The following is a 27,113-nucleotide window of genomic DNA, read 5'->3' on the forward strand; positions in this document are numbered from 1 at the left end:
ACAGCTCAAAAACCCCAGTAATTTATGGGCTCCGCTCTGGCAGAGCTAAAATGGAAATGTGGATTATAGCTATCATTTTCAGGTTCAGAGCTGGCTGTGTCAGTACAGATTGATTTGTAAGTGTCCGTTTCCATAGCCATGGCCAATAGGTAGCGTTTCATTTTGTCTTTCCCCAAATGGCCACTCTCACAGCCACAGAAACATATGAGCCCATTAGTGTTGCAAATGCTTTATAAAAATTGGCTTATTTGAGTCTCCCTTGAAAATGTTCCCCTGAATATGATTTTTCTCTGCAAGTCATGACTCAATATTTTTTTACCAGGTGGGCTATGTTTGGTGGTTGTCTAGATTCATTGATATCCATAAGGCAAGGGAATAAATATTAATGTATTCCGGGTTATTAATAAAAACATACTGAGCAGTTTATATGATTTATTGTGTTACATTTTTAGTGCTTTGTGAAATTTGTGTTCTTGGCTTAAACGCTTACAGTGTAAAACAGATGCAAATTAACCTAGCATTTGCCTAAAATTTGCCTGGGGTCTACACTGCATCTCCTGCTAGTGAGGAGAGGGTGGACAGATGTGATACAGATCAATCATACAACTGACCACCATACGTAATCTTTTTTCTTCCCAATTTTTCCATTTCCTTACCCTGATGATTATCTTCACGAGGTTTCATGATGCCCGATGGTTGTGTTTCTGTGTTTGTTGTCTTGTATTTCCTTTTATCAGATTTCTCCCCGAATATAAACTTTGGGTATCTGCCTTTCCATTCGTGTAACCTTTGAGTTAGTACTTGATATGCAGTGGGTAAACAATATATGTTGATTGGATTTTAAAAAAAAACCCAGTCAAAAGTACCAGAGCTTGTTCCCTCTATGTCAGACTAGATAAAATCATTTGAACTAATACCCCATAATGGAAAAAACTTCTGTAATGGAAATGAGCCACAGAGAAAAAAAATGTGTTTGTGTATACATATGTGTGTGCATGTGTGTAAAAGAGATTTAACATAAATATATATATACAATATATGTACTTATACATACAAATGCAATGCACATATGTATGCATATATATATCTCTATATAGCCATATATATGTAGATTGTATTCATATTGGAGACAAATACGTAGGAAATATATATGTCTACAGAGATAGAGAGATAGATAGACAGATAGACAGATAGCTTTACAGCTGGAAATCTATCTATCTATATTTGTTTATTTGTTTGTTCATTGTTATTGCAGGGAGTTGTTAGTTGTTGTCAAAACATTGACAAATTTCATGAACACAGAAAGTGGCTGGAAGGAATAAAGTAGACTAAACTCAAAGGACCAACTGCCGCTATATGCACAGACATTATAAGGAAAATATTAATAACATTAAATGACAGCTCACTGAAAAATGGAAATAGTACAAAGCCTTTTTTGTCTTCAAAGGTTTGCAATCAAAGGAGAAGAACATTTTAAATAGCCTGACAAACTAATTTTTCTATTTCCCTATGAGGTAATTCAGCACAGTTTTAATTTCCATTTTATTTACATTAGTCTTTGGAATGTTGAGAGGCAGGCTTTATCTTAGACAGTTCCTAGAATAAAAGGTAAAGTCCCATATGCCTCTCAGTCCTTAACCAGATCCGCCTTTACTGGGAGGAATAGAGAATGAAAAGAAAACAGGGAATGTAGTACCAGTTTTCAAAATATTTAACTAACCTTCTTATCTATATTTTTATATTTAAATGATTCTAGAATATCCAAGTGACCAAGCCAGAACCTTGCTAGACACAGGAACTCTGTTTTCTTGTTACAGCACCTACAGAATGTGACACCATGAAGACTAATAATAAATGCTTCACTATACACATACATGTTCTAGTGCATGGGATATATGTAGAAATCATGGATGTGAATTCAAAGTCATTCATCTTTTAAATGAAATCAGTATTTTGAAGACATGTGTGCACCACTGATATGGCTTGGCTGTGTCCCCACTTAAATCTCATCTTGAATTGTAGTTCCCATAATTCCCATGTGCTGTGGGAGGGACCCAGTGGGAGGTAATTGAATCATGGGGGCAGTTACCCCCACGCTGCTGTTCTCGTGACATTGAGTGAGTTCTCACGAGATCTGATGGTTTTATAAGGGGCTATTCCCCCTTTTGCTCAGCACTTCTCCTTCCTGCCGCCATGTAAGACATGCCTTTGCTCTTCCTTTGCCTTCTGCCGTGATTGTGAGGCCTCCCCAGCAATGTGGAATTGTGAGTCCATTAAACCTCTTTTTCTTTATATATTACTCAGTCTTGAGTATTTCTTCATAGCAGTATGAAAATGGACTAATACAACCACCATGTTCATGACAGCAAAGATTTGGAAACAACCTAGAAGTCCATTGACATACAGATGAATCGAGAAAACATGTATACATATTTATATATGTCATGGAATATTATTCAACCTTGAAAAAAAAGAAATCTTGTCATTTTTTTAACAACATGGATGGACCTGAGGGATATTATGCTGAGTGAGATGGGCCAGGTGTAGAAAGACAAATTCTGTGTGATCTTATTTATTCATTTATAGGTGGAATCCAAAATAGTCAGACTCATAGAAGCAGAGAGCAAATGTTGGTTACCAGGTGGGTGGGGAAGGAGAAATGGGGAGGTAATAATGGTCAAAGGGTCCAAACTTTCAGTTATGCAAAGTAAATTAATTCTAGAGACCTACTCTCTAGTATAGTGCCTAGGACAAACAATACTGTATTTTATATATAAAATTTACTAAAAGGGTAGATATCATGTTAAATGTTCATACCAAACACACGCACACACACACACACACACACACACACACACACAGACAGACATAAAATAATAATAATAAAAGGAGTGGGAGGAAACTTTAGGAGATAATGGATTGATTAATATATTTATAACCTTGGTGATGGTGATGGTTTCAAGAGTGTATACTTATCCCCAAACTCGCCAAGCTGTATTTGTTAAATGTGTATAGCTTTCAATGTGTCAATCATAGTTCAGTAAAATGGTTTTAAAAACCCACAAAGTTATTCATCTTTTAAAACGTGACTTTTCTCCAGCTAATTTACCCTTTCCATGCAGTAGAATATGAATGTGATAGTGACAAACCATTTTCCAGCAACTAAACAAGGACGCCTCTCCTGGGGATGGGGAAACAGGGTGGAAGATGGGTATATTCTGGAAAATTCTGAGTGAATCCAGAGAACAGAACTTTCACTCTCTCAAAACACCCATCTGTTCAGACATTTATGTGCAAGAAGTAAAAGTTTCATCTTGGGCAAAGTACTGTTGTTTGGTTCATGGAGACACATGAAAGCTAGTAACATTTTATATTAGTGATAAAGAAAAAAAAGCAATGTTTGTTAAGAGAACAAGAGGCTCAAAGCATCAGCAACACACACAAAGGTAGCTCAGAAAGGATTTAGTGAAGAATTAAGATCTCACAGAACTGGAGAACTATTTGAGCCATAATAGTTAACTCTGTGTGTGTATATCTAGTCAACAGATACACCATTACTCAGAAATGGAAATTGATTTCAGAAGAGTGTCTTTTATGCTTTTGTTTTCTAAGTGTATATTTAAAGATTTTTAGTAACGTCTATAAAAGGCTATAGTGTGGTAGGCCAGGCCTCACTAACAGCTGAGCAGGCAGGCATCTGTAACAACTGTTTCAGCACTGAGTGGTGAAGTTAAATATTAAAAGCTGAAAGAGCCAGCGCCCTCATACAAAGGCTGGAATGTAACAAAAGCCCACCAAGAGTTCTGCCCAGGCCTCTCCTGGGCCTTGAAGCATGACAAGATAATGAAGGGATTCTTAACAGGACCCATTTAGGATTAAACAAGTTTTATTGGGGATCTGAAGGAACTCCCCAGACCTCCACAAACAAGTTTTATTGGGGGTCTAAAAGAACTCCCCAAACCTCCATGATTTAGCAGGCGACAAGATAAGGGTAATCACCCCAGGCACCTGGACCCATCTAGATTAAGTCAATTTACTGAGGCTCCAGAGGAAGGTCTTCAGGACTCAGACCTTAGTTATAGATTCGAAGAAGTTCATCACTAATGTCTTTAGATGAATGCACACTTACACGTAGACATATAGATTAGCAGGTATATAAGCTCCGGAAAACTTTGTAATTTGAGTTTGTCTGGCGACATTTTCCACGTCTTCTCCCTGTACGCGGTTATAGAAGTAAACTCTCTTCTTTTCCCAGTTCTTCTGCATGTCATTATTGGGCTGTGAGAACAAGCAGCCTGACCCGTGGTTCAGTCCAGGAACAATAGCTTCTGTGATTTTTAGCACACCATTTTTTTTGTTCTATTTGAGCATCCTTTTGGGTATTGTGACTTTCTTGGCAAACTTTGCATCTGGCAAAGAATTAGCTCAAGAATGTGTGTACTAAGAATACTTTTGTTATCTATAGGGGTTGTCAGCAAAACCATAACAATCATCAACCTTTTTATTTTCTAACAAGAAAAGGTCTTTTTATTTCCTGGCACTTTGAAGATGTCGCTTATATATTGAAATGATCATTTTGATTTAAGGATTTTTCTTATCAAAATTTCATCATGAGTTTTCTAACGAATTTTGAATTGAAAAAGAGGCATTATGACTTCACAAACTCTTTGACTTAACATTTCCTAACGGTTGATTGACTTGTTTCCTGGTTGCCTCTTTCCTAAGATACATACCTCTCTCTCTTTACTCCCCATTAATTTGAGAAAGAATATCAATTTCTGTTCTTGTCCCACCAATTTTAAATTATTTAACTCCTTGGGACAGGTCTGCGAAGTAGTTGAATCATTCCGTGAGAACCTTCACCATCCACTAGAAATGAGGGTGCCGGTGACCTGAAAGAATCTTACTGTAAATGAACACGGTAAATTTTGAGATTATGGGTTTCTAAAATTGTACCAATCACTTAAATGTCTAACTGGAAAAACTAATGCTCTTTCTAAAGTTCCCGATTCCATCTACAGATGATATAATTATTGGGTGTCGGGAAACCTTCACTGTTTCCCTCACAGTGACTAAGGTAGATTTGAAAACCTAAATTTATGTGTGCATTTGCCAACTAAGTATCTTAATATAAATAATATCCAATGCTATTTACTTTGCTACATATCTGATGTTAATAATGAAAAAGGGAAAAGAAATTCATTCTAAAAACACCATGTGTTAATAATATTTCTGTCTGTGTTAAGTTCACTGAATAGTTTCCTTACATATGCATGCCTTCCTTTCAGAAATGGATAAGAGATGGCAATTTTGTTTAAAATAAGGGGAAGAAAGGCATCTCTTTAGCTTCACCTTTGTTTGTTAAATTCAGTGAACACATAACTGAATGTATGAGACCAGAACATACACCACAGCACGGCTGGGAGTTAATCCTCCATTGCCTTTGGGAGAATTTTATGAGAAGGAAAGATATCCTTGTATTCTGACAACGTGAAGGCCTAGGGAAATAGAATTCAAAGGACTTCTTTAATGTGTAGTCTTCATGAAAGCTTATTTTAATATAGTTCTGAGTGATTCTGTGAATATTCAAAATCTCCTCTGCACTCAAAATTAAATTAAGAAAAGAAAAACCACTGTGTTGATCTTGTGGCCTAGGTGATCCTGTGTTATACAGAATTAATAAAAAAAAAAAAAAACAAAAGGCAGAGATTCACTTCCTACAAAAAGAAGAGAATACCTTAAACTGCATATGTATTCGAATATGACGTTTTGACTTAATTCAGTGAATCAACCAGCTACCTCATCTAATCCATAGAAAAACTGCTTCTGCATTGCTCAGCTCAGGAGAATCAAATAAAAAGTGTTCATGTTTTATTTTTTTTTAATGCCTAGTGGCTGATAGCATATTAATTTTTGCCAAAGTTCAATGTCTCCTTTTTTACTTTAGAATACATTTACATTTAGAATACTTACTGAGTTTATTAAGACAGAAGAAGTTTTGTTCTATATAATCTAAGTTATATTTTAGAAAATAACTATAAATTGAAATACAAAATTAACCATTTTTTTCTTTGAGCATTTTTTGTTTCTTTCCTTCTTTGGCATTTCTGTGTTCATAGTTGAAGTTGGCAGTTATCTCCTGGTACTTAGTCAATCATATGCTTTTGAAGTCTGAGAATTACAAGTAAATACAAACTGGTATTTTACAATAAAAATTATTATGGTAAACTTTAATACAAAATGAAAAAAAAATCACAAAACCTCCTTAAAGAACATATGAAACGTTACAAATATATGTATAATCTATGGAAGTAGTACATAATCATCATCATTATCTTCATCAGCTTTGAAGATAAGTTACACAAAAGTTTTGAAAATTAATCACTTCACTCCTCCTTAACCAGTGGGCCAAAGACAAGGTGATTATTAAAATGAGAAAATACAAGAATTGAATGACAGTGAAAATGGTACATCTCAAAACTGAAATCAAGGATATTAACATTAAGATACCTTAAAGAAATAGAAAACAAATCACACACTCAATGAAGTTGCTTGTGAGAATTTTTATGGACACAGCACTAGAATTCCCAATATAGGAATTATTCCTATGAATTGATTGGGGAAAGCCAATACAAATGGAAAATTTTGTGTAGTGTATTAGCCTGTTCTCATGCTGCTAATAAAGACATACCCAAGACTGAGTAATTTATAAAGGAAAGAGATTTAATTGACTCACAGTTCCACATGGCTGTGGAGGCCTCACAATCGTGGTAGAAGGCAAAGGAAGAGCAAAGTCACATCTTACATGACAGCAGGCAAGAAAGAATGAGAGTGAAGTGAAAGGGGAAATCCCTTATAAAACCATCACATCTTGTGAGACTTAATCACTACCACAAGAACAGTATGGGGGAAACCTCCTCCATGATTCAATTATCTCCCACTGGCTCCCTCCCATAACATATGGGGATAATGGGAGCTACAACTCAAGATGAAATTTGAGTGGGGACACAGACGAACCATATCATGTAGCATGTCATGGATTCTTAAACATGTCATGGAAGAGAAGATTGGGCTGGCCCATGAACATTTTTGTTATGCTAATTTGCTATAAACAAATGCAAAAGCTTGAGAAAGATGAAATTTCCTATCATCTTGTGTTTACGAACAGTTCTCTTACTTTTCAAAGGTCTAGGGCCAGAAGAATATCTTTATTAAGAGTGGCACACTCGTTTAAAATGAGAAACATTTGTATTTAACATGTTTTCGATAAGTTCTATTTTGCCCCATATTCATGTAATTCTTTCTGATTTCTCTCTGCCTGTATTGATGCAACCCAAAACTGATCATTCCTTTACTTTGAACTTTCTGAATGATTTTCTTTATCTATGCTTGTTTAAAGGTTGCATTTAATCAATAGTTTTTGATGTAATTATTATCTTTCTGCTTTTATAGGTGAATTCAACATAAATTCATTTACATTGCCATGAATGATAGGTGTAGGTACACTTTCAAAAATTAAAAATATTAATTCATGCATAAACATGTTTTATTTATTTATTTTTTATTTTATTTTATTTTATTTTTGAGATGGATTCTCACTCTGTCGCCCAGGCTGGAATGCAGTGGTGTGATCTCGGCTCACTGCAAGCTCCACCTCCTGGGTTCACGCCATTCTCCTGCCTCAGCCTCCGGAGTAGCTGGGACTACAGGCATCTGCCACCACGCCTGGCTAATTTTTTTTGTATTTTCGGTAGAGACGGGGTTTCACCATTAGCCAGGATGGTCTCGATCTCCTGACCTTGTGATCCGCCCACCTCAGCCTCCCAAAGTGCTGGGATTACCAGCATGAGCCACCGTACCCAGCTGACATGTTTTATTAATGAAAAATATGTAGTTTTTCATTACAAAGCATTACATTTATGTATATTTAATATTCTTAATTGTATATATTTATATATATACACACATACATATACATACACATAGATATATAGATTCATGGAAATACACACACATACTATATATATGTACACATACACAGAAATATACAATTTAACTCTTTTTGATGTGATATGCATTTACTTTTGAAAAATGTGAACATAAACACAATTTTTTCACCCCACCTATCTTCTATTTATTTTTTTAATTGGTAAAAGGTGGTGTTTTAGACATTGTAATATTAAATAATTATTTTGTATTATACATTGTATTAGACCATTCTCACACTGCTAATAAAAATATACCCGAGACTGGATAATTTATAAAGGAAAGAAGTTTAATTGACTCACAGTTCCACAGGGTTGGGGAGGCCTCAGAAAACTTACAATCACAGTGGAAGGGAAAGCAGACATGTCCTTCTTCACATGTTGGCAGCAAGGAGAAGTGCAGAGCAAATGCAGGGAAAGCACCTTAAAAAACCATCAGCTGTCATGAGAACTCACTCAGTAACACGAGAACAGCATGGAGGCAACTGCCTCCATGATTCAATCATCTCCATCTGGTCCCTCCCACGATACGTGGGGATTATGGGAACTACAGTTCAAGATGAGATTTGGATGAGGACACAGCCAAGCCATATCACACATCTTGTCTTTCAAAAGACATTTCCATAATATCCTGCAACTACATAATTATTACACTACATTTCTTTAGCCCCACACTTCATACCGATGACATCATAAATGTTCATCTTGACTTGTGTGTACATTTCCGCCTCCCTCACGCTGTTGTCTTGTTATCTTATTGTTCATTTCTTCTTTCATAGAATTTTTCCTACCTTCAACTTTATTGAACAGAACAAGTAGCCTCTATCCAGTGTTTATTATTGCTTTTGTGTGATGTATTTTTCCAATTATGCTGTCTCTTGGCAGATGGATTGCTAATCATTCCAGTTATTTAACAGCATTATTTCTATATTTTTATTTGCATAGACTCAGCTGGATCCAAAATATATTTTCATTGTTGTTTTTGTTTCTGGGTGTTAACATTTTGGAGCTTCTAACTGTCTACGAGAATTTTATGTTGTCATCAAAGACAAGGTTACTTGTTTATGCTGGGCATGCCAGTGTGCCTTGGTTGTCAGAAGTTGCAAGTAGACAAAGGAAATCGTCTCCTAACAAATCTCTAAATGCAATTCCTGGAGGGGAATATTTGGATATAATGTTTCACATAGATGACATATGCTGCTGGATATTGCTAACGTTTTGGGTTTTGCTTGTTTTTTGTGTTTGTTTTTGTTTTTTTTGAGACATGGCCTCGCTCTGTAGTCCAGGCTGGAGTGCAAGTGGTGCAATCATAGCTGACTGCAGTATTGACCTCCCAGGCTCAAGCAATCCTCCCACCTCAGCCTTCAGAGTAGCTGGGACCACAGGTGCACAACACCATGCCCAGCTAATTGTTTTTCTTTCTTTCTGTCTGTCTGTCTTTTTTTGCTAGAGCTGAGTTCTCATTATGTTGTTTTCCGTATCTTTTCCTACCATTCCCATCTGTTTTGGGGCTTTTCTTCCTACCCTTAGCAGCTTTACAAGGGATCCTGCTGCCTTCCTGCCTTGAGTTCATTCAGGTACCCAGTTGTGGAGAGGCTCCCGTAGCTGGCCTGGTGCCTGGCGTCTCCTTTTCCCCCACCTCCATCAAGCTGTGTCCCTCCTGAATCTGATCATTCACAGCACTGCTGGCGTCTAGCCAAGACCTGGACATCCTAGATCAATTAGGCAAAATTCAGCCAGGTATACTCTTATCTACAAACTATGATGCCTTAGAATAAGAATTTTAATGCCATGACTCATAAAATCCTGGAAACTCAAAACCCTGCCAATTTTATTGGCAAAATATGTGGTTCATGGGAGCAAATGAGTTTGCCTAGAGAGACAGTCCTTAGCGATCATCTGACTTGAAAAGTAGTTCATACCCAACACAAAAACAATACAAAATCACCATCTTCAGATACAACAGATGGAGAAGAACTATTAGAACAAGACAGGGAGTTGAGTATGCTTTCACTTTGGGTGGGAACATAATATGGTCTTCATGATGGTGTAGATTTAGGGATGTAAATTAAGTTATACATAGTCTTAGTTGTATTTCAGGGTTTTTTTAATAGTGTTGAAGCTTGCCTTTCTCTGTGTCACTTCTGTTCATATTATTATTAAAGAATGTGAGTAGATAGAAAACATAAAATGATATATGTGCATATATATGTTCATATATAAACATTATATATGTTCATATTTCAATAATTTATACTTACAAACATTATCCGGCATGATAGTATGCACCTGTAGTCCCAGCTATGTAGGAGGCTGAGGCAATGAGGCCCAGGAATTCAAGGCTGCAGTAAGCCGTGATCATGCCAGTGCCTTCCAGCCTGGGTGACAGAGTAAGACCCTCTCTCTAAAAATAAAAAAAAAAGATTATAAATAATTTATGTTTAAAATTTATTTTTATTTACAATATGACTGTAGCCTCAGCAATTTGCAATTGTAACAAGATTACAATAAATATAATAAAAATATATTACCAGCCTGGGCAACATAGTGAGACCCCAGCTCTTAAAAAAAAGGAAAAATGTAGTCAGGCATGGTGCCCAGGAATTCAAGGCTGCAATGATTGCACCACTGCACTCCAACCAGGGAAACAGAGTGAGACCCTGTCTCGTAAAAGAAGAAAACATTATATATATAAAATATATATATATATACACACACACATTTTTAATATGGATACATCTGCCATAATTACATGCAAAAATAATTAGATAGGTATATACACAGTATAAACTTTTCCACATGTACTTTATATATATATATATATGTATATATATATATATACTATATAATTACTTTTGCATGTCAGGACCAAATGTATGAGGCATTTTCTATTATGTACCAGGCACTGGACAAAGCTCCTGAAATATAATTGTTAAAAAGCAGATTTACTCATCCATATTTGCCTAAATCGTTGCAATGCAATTTTGATTTGTTATTCATAATACAGGATTATTTTAAAGGAAACTTAAAGATAAAACTATTCTATAGAACTATTTGGTTTTCCATATTATGTAAATTTATAATTTTAATTTTCAATCGCAACTATTTCATTACAATCATAACATTAGTTAGTGACAGGAGTATATATTTTGAGCATTCAGAGGACCATATCTAGTATTAAGTTGATTTCATTCCTAAATAGCTGGGAAACTTTGGGAAAGTCATTTCAGCCTTTGATTCTCCTTCAGTAGTTGCTCCATAAGTGAAAATAAAAACTCAGATATCATGGAGTTGCAGAGGAATTTAATGTATTAATAAGTGGCTATGCAATTAAATTGTGTTCAGCAAGGTCTCTGTCAGTGGCCATTGTTCATTTTAAGACCCTTGTATTATAAAGTACCATGGTGAAATCAAAGTAAGGAATAAATAACAGTTTTGGGGATTGATGTGATGGCTGCGGCCTGTAATCCCAGTACTTTGGGGAGGTCAAGGCAGGAGAGTCCGGAATTTTGAGACCAGCCTGGGAAAGAGTGAGATCCCATCTCTAAAAAAAAAAAAAAGCTAAAAAAAATTAGTTGGGCATGGTGGTGCCTGACTATAGTCCTAAGTACTCAGGAGGCTGAAGCAGGAGGATCTCTTAAGCCCAAGAGTTCCAGGCTGCAGTAAGCTAGGATCACACCACTGCACTCCAGCCTGGGTGACAGAGCAAGACCCCATCTCTTAAAAACAAAATAAAACAAAACAAAAACAGTTGTTGAAGACAAAATATGCTATATGCTCCAGGAGTTACAAAGTGATGGAGTTCTGATCATGTGCTGGGCTCTTGACTCAGCCTCTCATATGTTTTACATATATACTCACAGCAAGCCAGTGAGATAACAGCAAAGACTTTTAAAGCCAAAGGGAATATGTCTTAATGAGGTTAAAAGCAAAATTATAAATAATTAGATGGGTCACTCAGAAAACAAACAAGAACGGCAAGAACATCCATGCCCTTATTAAACATAACTGCCTTGCTGTGTAAAACCTTCTAAGGTTTTTAGGCAGCAAGAATAGGTATCCTCAGAACTGCTGAAACAGCAATCCGTGGGATAAAGTAATTCTTTTCAGTGGGAACATTGCTTTACCAGAAAGGGTGGGGATTTCAGTTCACTGTGAGGAACAAGTTGAATTTCAGTACATAGATATGTTGGGGCCATTCCTGGTAAATAAAAGACTATAAACCAAAAATGAAATTGTAAGCCCCCCAACTGAATGAATGGACCCTTCCTTTCAGCCAAGGGAATTTCAAAGAAACTGAAAAACTATTTTGGGCCATAATTGGAAAAAGGGGGGGTCAGACATGCCTCATTGTATTCTCCCTTCTTGGGGAATCAAGCACAACTGATCAGCATTCACTTTAAAACAAAGATCTTAAGACTGATAGAACAGACTCTTTGTAGCAATAAGTTACCGAATTCCAACCTGACTCTGGTATACCATCATATCACAAATAGCAGGCCCTGAAAGAAATCAAACTATTTTACCCCAAAATATATTTCTTTGACATATTTTTAAATGGTCCTACAAAGCTGTCTCTTGTAGGGGAAGTATACATTCTGTAGAGAATCCCATTTTCATTCCAGATTTTTTCTGATCCTGAAGAGACTAGCCGAGAGTCTGGCATGTTTTAGGTATCTGAATAGGAAACATTTGGCATCTATTGCCTCTAAGGGTAGCCACCTATGAGACTTCATCTACATAATAAGAACCTTGTTCTCCACAACCCCTTATCTTAACCCAGACATGCCCTTCTATTGATTCCAGGTCTCGAGATAATAACTTAGCTCTTTCAATTAAATGTCAATCAGAAAATCTTTGAATCCACCTATGACCTGGAATCCTCCACTTTGCATTGTCTCACCTTTCTAGACTGAACCAATATACACCTCACATGGATTGACTGATGTCTTATGTCTCCATAAAATTTATAAAACCAAGCTGTAACCCAACCACCTTGGGCATGTGTTCTCAGGACCTCTTGAGACTATCCCTTGGACCATGGTATGGACCATGGTAACTCATATTTGGCTCAGAATAAGCCTCCTTAAATATTTTACAGAGTTTGGCTCTTTTCATTGATAGTCCTTACATAGGTCCTACAGATTCTAGTCTTCTTGGCGGCATGGTGAGAGTGAAAATTATATAACCAGAAAATGAACCTTAAGTGAAAGGGGTGAGTCATGTTTAGATGTAGTTAAATATAATAGAAATGAGATTTTTGTGCAGATAGGAAAGGCCTGAAGTAGCAGAATAAAATATTTTGAGTTTGATCCAGCAGAAAATAGGCAAGTTTCAGAGAAAGTGGGAGACACAATTATAATATAATACATTTCACTTAGGGAGTTTGGATTCCCCATACAGAGAGGGACGAAGTACATCACAAGTACTAACTACTAGAGTCAGGATAGCAAAAGACCATATTTATAAAGAGTGAATTGGGGACATCTGGTGAGATACTCTAAACTGAAAAGCAGTGATTAAATTTTTCATTTGCAACCTCAAATGGAATTTTCAAAGTCATTAGAGAAACTTAAATAACATGAGAAACGATAAAAAAGGATGACTGTTCTGCAGAATCTAAATTATGCAGCTACTGTTATGATCATGGAGATAAAAACTAACCATGAAAATGACAACCCATTGCATTGTGAATTGTATTAAGCTAAATAGAGAAGTTAGACTTACACAGTAAGAAATGATAAAATTCACTCTCCCTTGTACTCATTGAACAAATATTTATTAAGAGGCTTTAATATGCTAGAGAACATGAGAAATACTAAAATATATAGCTTTGGGATGGCCCCCAAAGGGACAAAAAAGTCAGAGGAAAAGATAAAACATATAAAAGACAATAAACATAAGGATGAGTACTTATCATATACAAACTTCTATATGCATTAATTGCAAAGAGAAATCACATTTGTTCTGATGGAGGAAAGCACTGTCAAGAGGGAAAAATTAAATATAGGTAAGAAGAGATTAGGTGAACAGAGTGAACAGGGGCTGCCAGTGAGATTGGAAGGGGAAGCATATCAGAGTACAAGTGAAATACATGTTTTATTAGCATTGATAGAGTTCAGCTGGGTCTACTGCTGCTGATAAGGAGAATGTAGCCTGGGGAACACAGCCAGACCCCACCTGTACACAACATACAAAAATTAGCCAGACATGGTGGCACATGCTACCCAGGAGGCTGGGGCAGGAAGATTGCTTGAGCCCAGGAATGAGCCAATATGGCACCATGGCACTACAGCCTGGGTAACACAGTGAGACCCTGTCTCATAAGAAAAGAAAAGGAGCAAGAAAGAGAAAAGAAAAGGAGATTGTGAGGAAGATTGAGAGATGACAGATGGGTGTGGCCACAATTTGGTTGAAATTCTCAAGAATTGCTCAGTGGCGTCATGGGAAACAGTCTGATAAAATTGGACTCAAGAGAAAATAGGTGAGAAAGGGAGTAGATAAGAAAGAAGAGGATGACAAAGAAGAAGAAAACAAAAAATGGGATTAGATTTGCTATGTAATGTGCTATTTAGATTTTTATTTATTTATTTTTTTGAAACAGTGTGTCACTCTGTCATCCAGGCTGAAGTGTAGTAGTGCAATCATAGCTCACTGCAGCCTCGAACTCCTGGGCTCAAGCATTCCTCCTGCCTCAACCTCCTGTGTAGCTGGGAGCACAGGCATGTGCTACCACCCTGAGCTAGTTTTTTTTTCTTTTGAGACAGAGTCTCACTCTGTCACCCAGGAGGGGATGCAGTGACATGATCACAGCTCACTGCAGCCTTGACCTCCTGAGGTCTCACCTCAGCTCCCTAAGTAGCTGGGACCACAGGCACTTGCCATCTTGGCCACCTAATTTTTTGTAGAGACAGGGTTTCACCATGTTGCCCAGGCTGGTCTTGAACTTGTGGTCTCAAGCAATTTGCCCACCTCAGCCTCCTAGAGCAATGAGATTACAGGCCTGAACAAAATAATTGTGAAAATTACTGTATAAATAATTGTATCAAAAATGATTGATTCGAGAAACAGAAATTCACTTGTAAAATAATTTTTTGGCAGGCCAAAACATTTTAACTTAGGTTAAATTGAAGAAGAGATAGAAAACATTAGTTAGAGATCTGTTGTAGGAATAAAAATACAAGATAATGCTGAGGCACGTTGTGTGAGGAAAAAGAAGGGATTTCACTTTCTCTGTAAGAACATTATTTAGCACATACTCAATGCTAGAAAAATTGCTAGAACACAAGGAAATAAGATTTTTTTTTTTTTTTGAGATGGAGTTTTGCTCTTGTTGCCCAGGCTGGAGTGCAATGGAGTGATCTCGGCTCACTGCAACCTCAGCCTCCTGGATTCAAGCGATTCTCCTGCCTCAGCCTCCTGAGTAGCTGGGATTACAGGGGCCCTCCACCACACCCAGCTAATTTTTTGTATTTTTTTAGTAGAGACGGGGTTTCACCATGTTGGTCAGGCTGATCTTGAACTCCTGACCTCAGGTGATCCACCCGCCTTGGCCTCCCAAAGTGCTGGGATTACAGGCGTGAGCCACCAGGCCTGGCCAAGACTCTACTTTTTTTTAAGGAAATATCAACTGGCAAGAGATGCAATGAGAACAGCAAGGAAGATAGGTCAGTCAAAAACAGCTCAAAGGATTCAACCCTGCCTGTGAAAATGGTGCGACCATTAAAGGAAGAGGGAAGTTGGTAAGAGGAGTTGGTATCAGGAACATGATGATTAATTTGTTTTGAGACTTGTTGAAATTTAGGTGATTTCAGGGCAGCCAGTTGAAGATATCTGAGAGACCTTTGGAAATGTGAATCTAGAGCAAAGGAAAGAGGCCAAATTGCAAATATCTGATTAGGGAATAACTTGCATGGAGGTGATAACTGACACCTGAGAGGTTGCATTAGTCCGTGGTAAGAGAAACCAAGTGCAAATAGATTTCATCAGAAGAGGCCATTTATCATCTGGGCTAGCTGAGAAGTCCGCTGACAGACTGTGGCTTCAAGCAGTGTTAAATCCATAGACTCAGGGACAAAACCTGATAGGTACTGTGGGTCCAAGGTGCCTGCCCTCCCCCTGCAAAGCTTTGATGAAAAATCAACTCACAAAAAAACAGATTAATAGGAGAAAAAGCATACAAACTTACCTCACCGTGCACGTGGGGAAAATCACAGTGATTGCTCAATATCCCAGTGGAGTGCAGAAACCTATATGCCATCTTGAGGTTACAGAAGGAAAGGGGGCTTGGGTTCTAGCAAGACAGGCTGTGTGAGGGGGAGAAGAGGAATTCTATTCAAGGCCAGTATATGATTACTAGGGAGAATGATTGGATCAGGAAACAGAAATTAACAGAAATATCTATCACCTCTACAACAAGTTACCACAAATCTAATGGCTTAAACCGACAGCTATTTGTTACCACACAGTTGCCATGAGTCTGGGCACAGCACGGCTCAACTAGGTCCTCTGCTTGGGTCTCACAAAGAAAAATCAACGTGTCTGCAGGGCTGTGTTTTTCACTTGAGGCTCAGGGGAGGTCCTCCTTCCAAGTTCACTGAAGTTATTGGCTGAATTCAGTACCATGCAGCTGTATAACTGAGGCCAACACTTCCTGGCTGGCTGTCAGCTAGGAGCCTGTTTTTGCTGATAAAGACCACCTATGTTCTCTCTCAAGATCTCTGTATGGGTTTCTCCAGCAACAGAAGGTTGAGTTCCTCTAATGTTTTCCGTACTGATTTTTCTTCTGCCACACAATAGTCCCCACTTATCCATGGGAGATATATTACAAGAACCCTAGTGGATGCCTGAAACCGTGGACAGTACTCAACCTATATATATGATATCTTCTCCTGGACATACACACCTGTGATAAAGTTTAATTTATAAATTGGGCACAGTAAGAAATTGACAATAATAACTGATATGGTTTGGCTGTGTCCCCACTCAAATCTCATCTTGAATTGTAGCTCCCATAATTCCTACGTGTCATGGGAGAGACCTGATGGGAGGTAACTGAATCATGGGGCTGGCTTTTCCTGTGCTGTTCTTGTGATAGTGAATGAGTCTCATGAGATCTGATGGTTTTATAAAGGGTACTTCCTCTGCACAGGCTCTCTTGCCTGCTGCCATGTGAGGTGTGCCTTTGCTTCTCCTTCATCTTCCGCCATGATTGTGAGACCTCCCCAGTTCTGCAGAACTGTGAGTCAATTAAACTTCTTTCCTTTATAAGTTACCCAGTCTCAGGTATGTCTTTATTAGCAGCGTGAGAACAGACTAATACAATAACTAATCTTATTATATAACAAATAATAACCAATTCTTCTAAGAAAAGAAAAGAATTATAATAATATACTGCAATAAAAGTTAAATGAATATGGTCTCTCCTTTTCTCTCTCTCTTAAAATATCTTACTGTACTATACTCACTCTTCCTGTGATGATGTCAGATGTTACAAAGCCCACGTGATTAGATGAAGTGAGGTGGATAACATAGGCATTGTGAAGCAGTGTTAGGCTACTACTGACCTTCTGATGATATGTCAGAAAAAGGATCATCTGGGGGGCAGGGCCAAGATGGCTGACTAGAAACAGCCTCGATCAGAGGCCCCCATCAAAAAGAACCATAATTAGCATGTGAATCCTTCACTAGCAACCAAGGTATCCAGGTTCTCTCATCAGAACTGACTGGGCAGCTGATGTGAACCTCGGAGAGGAAGGAAGAGCAGTGTGGTGTGGCGGCCCACCTGAGAGTCACGTGGGGCAGGGGAGCCCCCAACCCTCAGCCAAGGGAGGCAGTGAGTGAGTGTGCTACCAAGTTAAAGGAACTGTGCTTTTTCCACAGAACTGTGCAACCCACGGATTGGAAGATCCCACTTGCGAACCCATGCCACCAGGGCCTAGGGTCCCAACCCCAAAGCCACACAGATTCTCAACAGCCTCTCAGCTGGAATCTGCCTAAGCCTGCCAAGCTCCCAAGGGGAGGGGTGACCAGCACCAGAGTTGCAGCTGCCTGCTGCGTAAGCCCTTTGAGCTCCTTGGGGGAAGGGCAGCAGCCAGCGCTGGGACTCCTAACTGCCTAACACACTAAGTTCCCTGGGTAGGGGAAGGGCGGCATCCATCTCAATAGTTCCAGGCCATGCTTTTTCCCTGCTTCAGTGAGGGAGGCTGGATGGCTTGGTCCCCAAGAGGTGTCCCCCACAGCCCAACACGCCAGCTGTGGCAGACTGCAGCCACAGAGCACCTCTTCAGGCCTGACCCTGACATCCTTCCTCACTGGATGGGGCTCAGGAACTCTAACAACTTTGGCCAGAGACTCAGGGACAGAACCTGGATCTCCCTGGGCCTGATCCCCTAGGGGGAGAGATGGCCACAGTCTGTGGACCAGCAGACTTAGCTTTTCCTCCTGGTAGTTCTGAGGAATCCAGGCAGCCCAGACAAGTGGGTTTCCCCCAGGGAAGCACACCCCCTCCACAAAAGGACAGTCAAAATGCTTCGTTAAATGGGTACCATTCCCTGTGCCACCCAACTGGGTGAGACCCTCCAACAGGGGTTATCAGACACCCTGTACAGGAATGATCCTACTGGCATCATGTTGGTGCTCCTCAAGGTCAGAGATCCCAGAAGGAGCAGGCACCTATCTTTGTTGTTCTCCAGCCTCCTTGAGTGACATCTCCAGGCATGGGAGTGAACCAGATGAATAGAGCCTGAAGTGAAACCCCAGCAAACTGCAGCAGTCCTACAGAACAGGAACCTGACCATTGAAAGAAAAAAACAGAAAGCAACAGCAACAGCATCAACAACAAAAAAAGTTCCCAAGAAAACCCCATCCAAGGGTCAGCAGCCTCAAAGATCGAAACTAGACAAACTCACAAAGATGAGAAAGAATCAACAAAAAAATGCTGAAAACTCAAAAGGCCAGAGCGCCTCTTCTCCCTCAAATGATCACAATGCCTCCCGGGCAAGTGTGCAGAACTGGACAGAGGATGAGATGGACAAAGTGATAGAAGTAGGCTTCAGAAGATGGGTAATAAAAAGTCCACTGAGCTAAAGGAGCATGTTCTAACCCAATGCAAAGAAGCTAAGAACCTTGATAAAATATTAGAGGAGCTGCTAACTAGAATAACTAGTTTAGACAGGAACATAAATGACCTGATGGAGCTAAAAAACACAGCATGAGAACTTTGTGAAGCATACACAAATATCAATAGCTGAATTGACCAAGCGGAAGAAAAGATATCAGAGCTTGAAGACCTCCTTTCTGAAAAAAGGCATGCAGACAAGATTAGAGAAAAAAGAATGAAAAGGAACAAACAAAGCCTTCAAGAAATATGGGACTTCATAAAAAGACCAAAGCTATGATTGATTGAAGTACCTGAAGGAGATGGGGAGAATGGAAACAAGCTGGAAAACACACTTCAAGATATTATCCAGGAGAACTTCCCCAACCTAGCAAGACAAGCCAACATGCAAATTCAAGAAATACAGAAAACACCACTAAGGTAGTCCATAAGAAGATCAACCCCAAGACATATAATCATCAGATTCTCCAAGGTCAAAATGAAGGAAAAAAATGTCAAGGGCAGCCAGAGAGAAAGGCCAGGTTACCTACAAAGGGAAGCCCATCAGACTAACAGTGGACCTCTCAGCAGAAACTCTACAAGCCAGAAGAGATTGGGGTCAATATTCAAAATTATTAAAGAAAAGAATTTTCAATCCAGAATATCATATCCAGCCAAACTAAGCTTCATAAGCAAAGGAGAAGTAAAATCCTTTCAAGATGAGCAAATGCTGAGGGATTTCATTACCACCAGGCCTACCTTGCAAGAGCTCCTGAAAGAAGCACTAAATATGGAAAGGAAAAACTGGTACCAGCCACTGCAAAAACATATCAAAACACAAAAACCAATGACACTATGAAGAAACTGCATCAACTAGCATGCAAAATAATCAGATAGTATCATGATAACAGGATCAAATTCACACATAACAATACTACTTTAAATGTAAATGGGCTAAATGCCCCAATTAAAAGACACAGACTGGCAAATTGGATAAAGAGTGAAGACCCATCAATGTGCTGTATTCAGGAGACCCAGCTCACATGCAAAGACATACATAGGCTCAAAATAAAGGGATGGAGAAAAATTTACCAAGCAAATGGAAAGGAAAAAAAAGCAGGGGTTGCAATCCTAGTCTCTGACAAAACAAATTTTAAACCAACAAAGATCAAAAAAGACAAAGAAGATCATTACATAATGGTAAAGGGAACAATTCAACAAGAAGAGCTAACTATTATAAATATATATGTACCCAAGACAGGAGCACCGTGATTCATAAAACAAGTTCTTAGAGACCTATAAAGAAACTTAGACTCCCACACAGTAATAGTGGGATACTTTAACACTCCAGTCTCAATATTAGACAGATCAGTGAGACAGAAAACTAACAAGGATATTCAGGTGGTGAACTCAGCTCTGGATCAAGTAGACCTAACAGACATGTACAGAACTCTCCACCCCAAATCAACAGAATATACATTCTTCTCAGTGCCACATGGCACTTATTCTAAAATCGACCACATAATTGGAAGTAAAACACTCCTCAGCAAATGCAAAAGAACAGAAATCATAACAAATAGTCTCTCAGACCACAGTGCAATCAAATTAGAACTCAGGATTAAGAGGCTCTCTCAAAACCACACAATTACATGGAAATTGAACAACCTGCTCCTGAGTGACTCCTGGGTAAATAATGAAATTAAGGTAGAAATCAAGAAGTTCTTTTAAACCAGTGAAAACAAAGAGACAACATACCAGAATATCTGGAACACAGCTAAAGCATGTTAAGAGGGAAATTTGTAGCACTAAATGCCCACATTGGAAGCTAGAAAGATCTCAAATCGACACCCTAACATCACAATTAAAAGAGGTAGAGAGGCAAGAGCAAACTAATCCAAAAGCCATCAGAAGACAAGAAGTAACCAAGATTAGAGCAGAATTGAAGAAGAGAGAGACACAAAAAATGCTGCAAAAAATCAATTAATTAATCCAGGAGCTAATTTTTTGAAAAAATTAACAAAATAGACCACTAGCTAGACTAATAAAGAAAAAAAGAGAGAAGAATCAAATAGACACAATAGAAAATGATAAAGGGTATATTACCACTGACCCCACAGAAACACAAACTACCATCAGAGAATACCATAAACACCTATATGCAAATAAACCAGAAAACTTAGAAGAAATGGATAAATTTCTGGACACATACACCCTCCCAAGACTAAACCAGGAAGAAGTCGAATCCCTGAACAGACCAGTAACAAGTTCTGAAACTGAGGCAGCAATTAATAGCCTACTAACCTAAAAAAGCCCAGGACCAGATGGATTCACAGCTGAATTCTACCAGAGGTAAAAAGAGGAGCTTTTTACAACAACAACAACAGAAATTTATTGCTTCACAGTTTTAGATGCTGGAAGTCCCAGATCAACATGTTGGCAGGGCTGGTTCCTCCCGAGGCTTCTCTCTTTGGCTTGTAGATGCAGTGTTCTCCCTGTGTCCTTATGTGATCGATCGTTCCTCTGTCTCTGTGTCTAATCTCCTCTTATGAGGACACCACTCCAGTTGGATTAGGATACAGTTTGGCTGTGTCCCCACCCAAATTTCGTCTTGAATTGTAGCTCCCATAACTGCCATGTGTTGTGGAAGGGACACAGTGGGAGGTAATTGAATCATGGGGGTGGGATTTTCCCATGCTGTTCTCATTGTAATGAATAAGTCTTATGAGATATTATGGTTTTATAAAGGGCAGTTTCCCTGCACAGGCTCTCTTGCCTGCCACCATGTAAGATGTGCCTTTGCTCCTCCTTCACCTTCTACCATGATTGTGAGGCCTTTCCAGCCATGTGGAACTGAGAGTCCATTAAGCTGTTTTTATTCGTAAATTACCTAGTCTCGGGTATTTCTTCACAGCAGTGTGAAATAGGACTAATACACATTAGGGCATACCCTAGTGACTTCAATTTACCTTAATCACCTCTTTAATTAAAGGCCCTGTCTCCAAACACAGTCACATTCTGGGGTCCTGGAGATTAAGACTTCAAGATATGAATGGAGACAGGGAACCATTAAGTCCATAACACATTTACTCCAGTTAAAAAAATAAAATAGGGCAAATCATTGAAAACTTTTAGAGGAATTCTGTGAGCACATGTATCTAGCTTTTATGCTTAGTTGGTTTCTATATTATTGTCTTTGGCAAGCTGATGCTAAATGAAACCACTTATATATCCCATTTCCCAATATTTATATCACGTTAGTCAATTTTGTTGTTGACTTCGTAGCTAATGTTTTCATTGTATGTGTATACCACCATTTTCCTTATCCATTCATCTGTTGATGAACACATAGCTTAATTCCATGTCTTTGCTATTGTGAACAGTGCTGTGATAAACATACTTTGCATATTCCTGTTATTCTATACAGGATTCCAAAGAGTTGGCATGGATGAGTGATATGGTTAGGCTTGTTTCCCCACCCAAATCTCATCTGGAATTGTAATCCCATAATCCCCATAAACCCCATGTGTCAAGGGAGATGCCACGTGGAAGTAATGGAATCATGGGGTTTGTTTCCCCAATGCTGTTCTCATGATAGTGAGTGAGTCCTCGCAAGATATGATGGTTTTATAAGGGGTTTCCCCCTTTGCTCAGCACTCATTCCCTGTCCTATTGCCCTGTGAAGAAGGTGCCTCGTGCTATGACTGTAAGTTTCCTGAGGCCTCTGCAGCCATGCTGAACTATGAGTCAAAAAAACCTGTTTCCTTTAGAAATTATCCACTCTCAGGCAACTCTTTATAGCAGTATGAAAACAGACTAATACAATGGGGGAGTCAGGCCGACTGCCTGGAAAACCAACTGAGCCAGTGTGAAGCTGTGTAATTCCGGTCAAGGCATTTTGCATCTCTGAGTTAGAGTCCCTTCATGCAGAATGTGGCAAAATTAACACCCACAGATAAGGGTAAGGTTTCCATGGCAAGTTAGGTATTTAACAATAGTGACCACTAATACAACAGCCTCACGTAAAACACTTCATTAAACACAATCTTAAGGACTCTATAAATTTGAAAGCAAGATCCTTTCTGTGTTGTCTTTGATAGAAGTTGAAACACTTAAGAGAACATTGGACAGCCACACCTATAGTTAAATTACTAAAACCAATGCCACTAATTTTTCTAGGGTACTGGGTGACATCTTAACTGCTTCCTTCACTCAAGATGGCTCCATTCTCTGCTGGAACCACTGTCAACCTTGTATATATAATAAACCTTTACTGCCTTAAAGTCTTAAAGTCTTTTTAAGGCAGCTGCTTTCCTTGACATGTCTTTTTAACAAATGATTATGATCAGAGCCCATGTAATTCTGTCACTGTTTTCAAAGAAGAAAGTTTAATCTAATAACTTCCTATTAAATTTTTAGTTCTTGCAGGAGCACGTTTGAAGGATATTCAAGGTAAACCATTTCACATCAGAATTCCACTGCTGGGTACCATCATCCTTCCTAATGAAAATCTATTTCAGGCTAATAACAAATTCTGTCCTTTGTCATGGTGTTGAGGATTTTTGCCCATGAGTTTTTTTGATATGCTAAGTTTATAACGGATAGTTTATGCTTGCCTAACTTATTTTCCATTTAGAAATGAATGATAAATAGATAAAGCCCTAAATAAGAAAAATTGGATTTTAAATTACTCAGTTATTTTATTATCTATATATAAAAATAAAAATCAACCATGGAATAATTTAGAATGGGAGCTCAACTAAACATGCATTAGGTCTATCACTGATGAAAATTAGAAGCCCACTCTTTAACTGGACATCTCTTTGCCATCTTCCTCCATCCTCACTGGGTAAATTTAGGCTTACCAAGTCAGTAGATGTGAGAGAGCTCAATCCTTGACAGGAGTTTGAAATTCACATTCCTTTGGGGTAAAAAATAAAAACATGGGGAGGGGTAAGGGGTGTAGGATACTAATGGGTTTGTGTTCAGCTTAGGGTATTTATAGGTTGAACATTTTAAAAAGTCCACATGCGTGACAAACAATATGGATTTGTGAACTTATACAGGTCTATATTTCTTTTTCTTTTGTTCCAGATCCAACCTCTCCCTGTATTAGTCTTCCTATGTCTCAGTTGAAAGTTTCCCTAAGATGTCAGTGATGGAACACTGAATAGCTTGTGCATGGGTTTTGCTTGAAAGAGGGGCCGGTCTCATTTTTAGTGACCATGACAAAGGCGAAAGATAGTAGTTATTTGGTACAATCAAGTCAGCAGAGGTGGGGCAGTGCATACAGTGACCAATAAATGACATTTTGGTCCATTTTCCTCCTTGCCACCCTCTGCTCTCCCTCGAGAGTTTCCAGAGCAATATTTGGGAATTTTATGCCTCCCTGTCCTTAAGGATTCTCTCTCTTCCTCCATTGAATCCCTGTTTGGGTCCCCACTCAATGGAAATGCTCTCTGGCTCGTTGCATCCTATCTTGTCAACGTTTCCATTTTCTTTACATAAAAACAAACATATAAAACAACAAACACCTGTTGGTGATAGCAATGATTTAAGACAGGGGACATTTTAAACACATTGTGTCAACTACACATGTAAAGACATTGAGCATGATGAATGAAAACTAGATTTCCCTACGGAGGAGCTAAGGATGCTCTCTCTGGTGTCTCTCTTGGCATTAGGTTTTGCCTACTGTTGCCTGCCCACATGCCCTGGTCTCACCTCCATCCCCTGTACCTTCAGGTCTGATGGCATTGATGTGAAGTCAGAGTCCGATATGCCTAGCAGAGCAGGAACAAACTCAGAAACAACTGAATGCAATCATTTCTGCAAACACATGCATAGCTAGGAAGGTCATGGTTGTTCCTACAGGAATTTGCAATACCTTCTATATAATGGAGATTACAATGAGAGGAGGGGACGTTGTCCTTTCTTTTCCTGGCATGATCACTATAGGGTCATGCCTTGGCAATATCTCACTTTTTATGCCAAGGAACTGTGGAAGATCCATTGAACAATGGATGTGCACTCGAGCCAGGAACTCTGTGTGGCAACTCTAAGAATCTATTGATGTTCTTTCTCATAGCAGGTAGTCATAGTGCCAACCCATATCTCCATGGTATATACAGGCTTGGTTTCCTTGCTACCACAAGCTTATAAGGGTATGTTTTTTGCTTTTTGTTTTTGTTGCATCTGTGCTTCTGTTAATATCTTTCTTCAAATTTCCATTGCCATGAATCTTGGCCTGATCAGTACTTATTTCAATGGATTCCTCTCTGCACCACGTTGTGTAGGCATTCCTAATGTGATACTGCTCATGATGTTATTATATTTTCCCCCAAATGCTGATAAAGATAGCTTCCTATTTTCATATTTATGTGACTATATTTGAAAGCATCTGGAAGGCAGTGGGATTGAATAAAAATTAAATGATTTTAAAGTCAGTGAACACTCATTATAAAAGAAAAACCACTATATAAATGCGCATTATAAGTAGCTTTGCAAACAGTAATTGTTCTGCTAATGGATATATTGAAAATTGTTCACCAATTGAACAAAATGATCATGTAATCATGTGATATAATTTGGCACCATTTTTATTTTGAAAAGGTATTTTCTTATGACTCAAGCCGCAGTTTCTATGAGTTCTAAACTATATTTCTCTGTGATCCAATAAAGCACGGTTTCTGCTTCATCCTGCAAAGAGAATCTTGAATTTGTGGGCACTGACAAATGGAATTCTGCTTCAATGCTGACCTAGTTTGGGTCAAAATTATTTATTTCCCTGTAGAGTTGTTTAAAGGCTATGAAAAGGTAAGGTACTGAGGAAAGGAAGTTTGCCTTTAAGAAGTCATTACAAAATTTATAGATGCATATAATTATAGAACTCGAACTGACCTTAAAGTCAGTGTAGTCTCATCCCATCATTTTTAAAATAAGAAAAAATGAAAAAAGGACTTTTAGTGGTTCTTACTATTTTGAGGATCACAGAGCATTGGAGCATCTAATTAGAAGTATGAGGCCTTAGAATCACTTGAGCCCAGGAGTTTGAGGCCGCAGTGAGCCAAGATCGTGCCGCGGTAATCTAGCCCAGGAAACAAAGCGAGACCTTTTCTCAAAATAACAATAATAATAATAGTAATAATGATAATAATAGGCCTCTCTCTGGAGCAGTGCACATATGCACAACTCTCCATGGGATTTTTGCGTCTTACTGTAGAATTTTATCACACTGAACTTTTAGTTGAGAACCTCCGGTATCATCAGATATTCCAGACAAATTTCTTTAATTGGGCTTAAAAGCATGCATTTCAGGATGGAGAACAATGGTTTAGGACTTCGTCCCTAGAATTCCCTTTAAAACAAAACTTTCAGCTGGGCTCAGTGGCCAGAGTAATTTCAGCACTTTGGGAGGCCGAGGCTGGCAGATGGCTTGAGCCCAGGAGTTGGGCACCAGGTTAGATAATATGGGGATAACCCATCTCTACTAAAAATACAAAAATTAGCCAGACGTGGTGGCACATGCCTATGGTCCCAGCTGCTGGGGAGGCTGAGGCCAGAAGATCACTTGAGCCTGAGAGGACGAGGCTGCAGTGAGCCAATGACTGCACCCATTGCAGTCCAGCCTGGGTGACAAAGGGAGACTGTGTCACAAAATAAATAAATAAATAAAATAGAAATAAAAGCATAAAACAAAACTACCAGTCTCTATCTCAAAATATTAACACTTGTATCCCAACAGATTGTCCACTTTCAAATAACAGTTTAAAATGTATAATTAGTGTTACATTGGAATTACCCATAAGTCCTGTTTTCTTCATTTCTTATTTCTTCTTTTCTCTTTCTCTTTACTTTCTTTCTTTCTTTCTTTCTTTCTTTCTTTCTTTCTTTCTTTCTTTCTTTCTTCTTTCTCTTTTCTTTTTTCTTTCTCTTTCTTTCTCTCTTTCTTTCTCTTCTTCTTCTTCTTCTCCTTCCCCTTTTCCTCTCCTCCTCCTCCTCTTCCTCCTCCTCCTCTCCTCCTCCTCCTTCTT

Source organism: Pongo abelii, chromosome X (assembly GCF_028885655.2).
Source record: "Pongo abelii isolate AG06213 chromosome X, NHGRI_mPonAbe1-v2.0_pri, whole genome shotgun sequence".
Lineage (NCBI taxonomy): Eukaryota > Metazoa > Chordata > Mammalia > Primates > Hominidae > Pongo > Pongo abelii.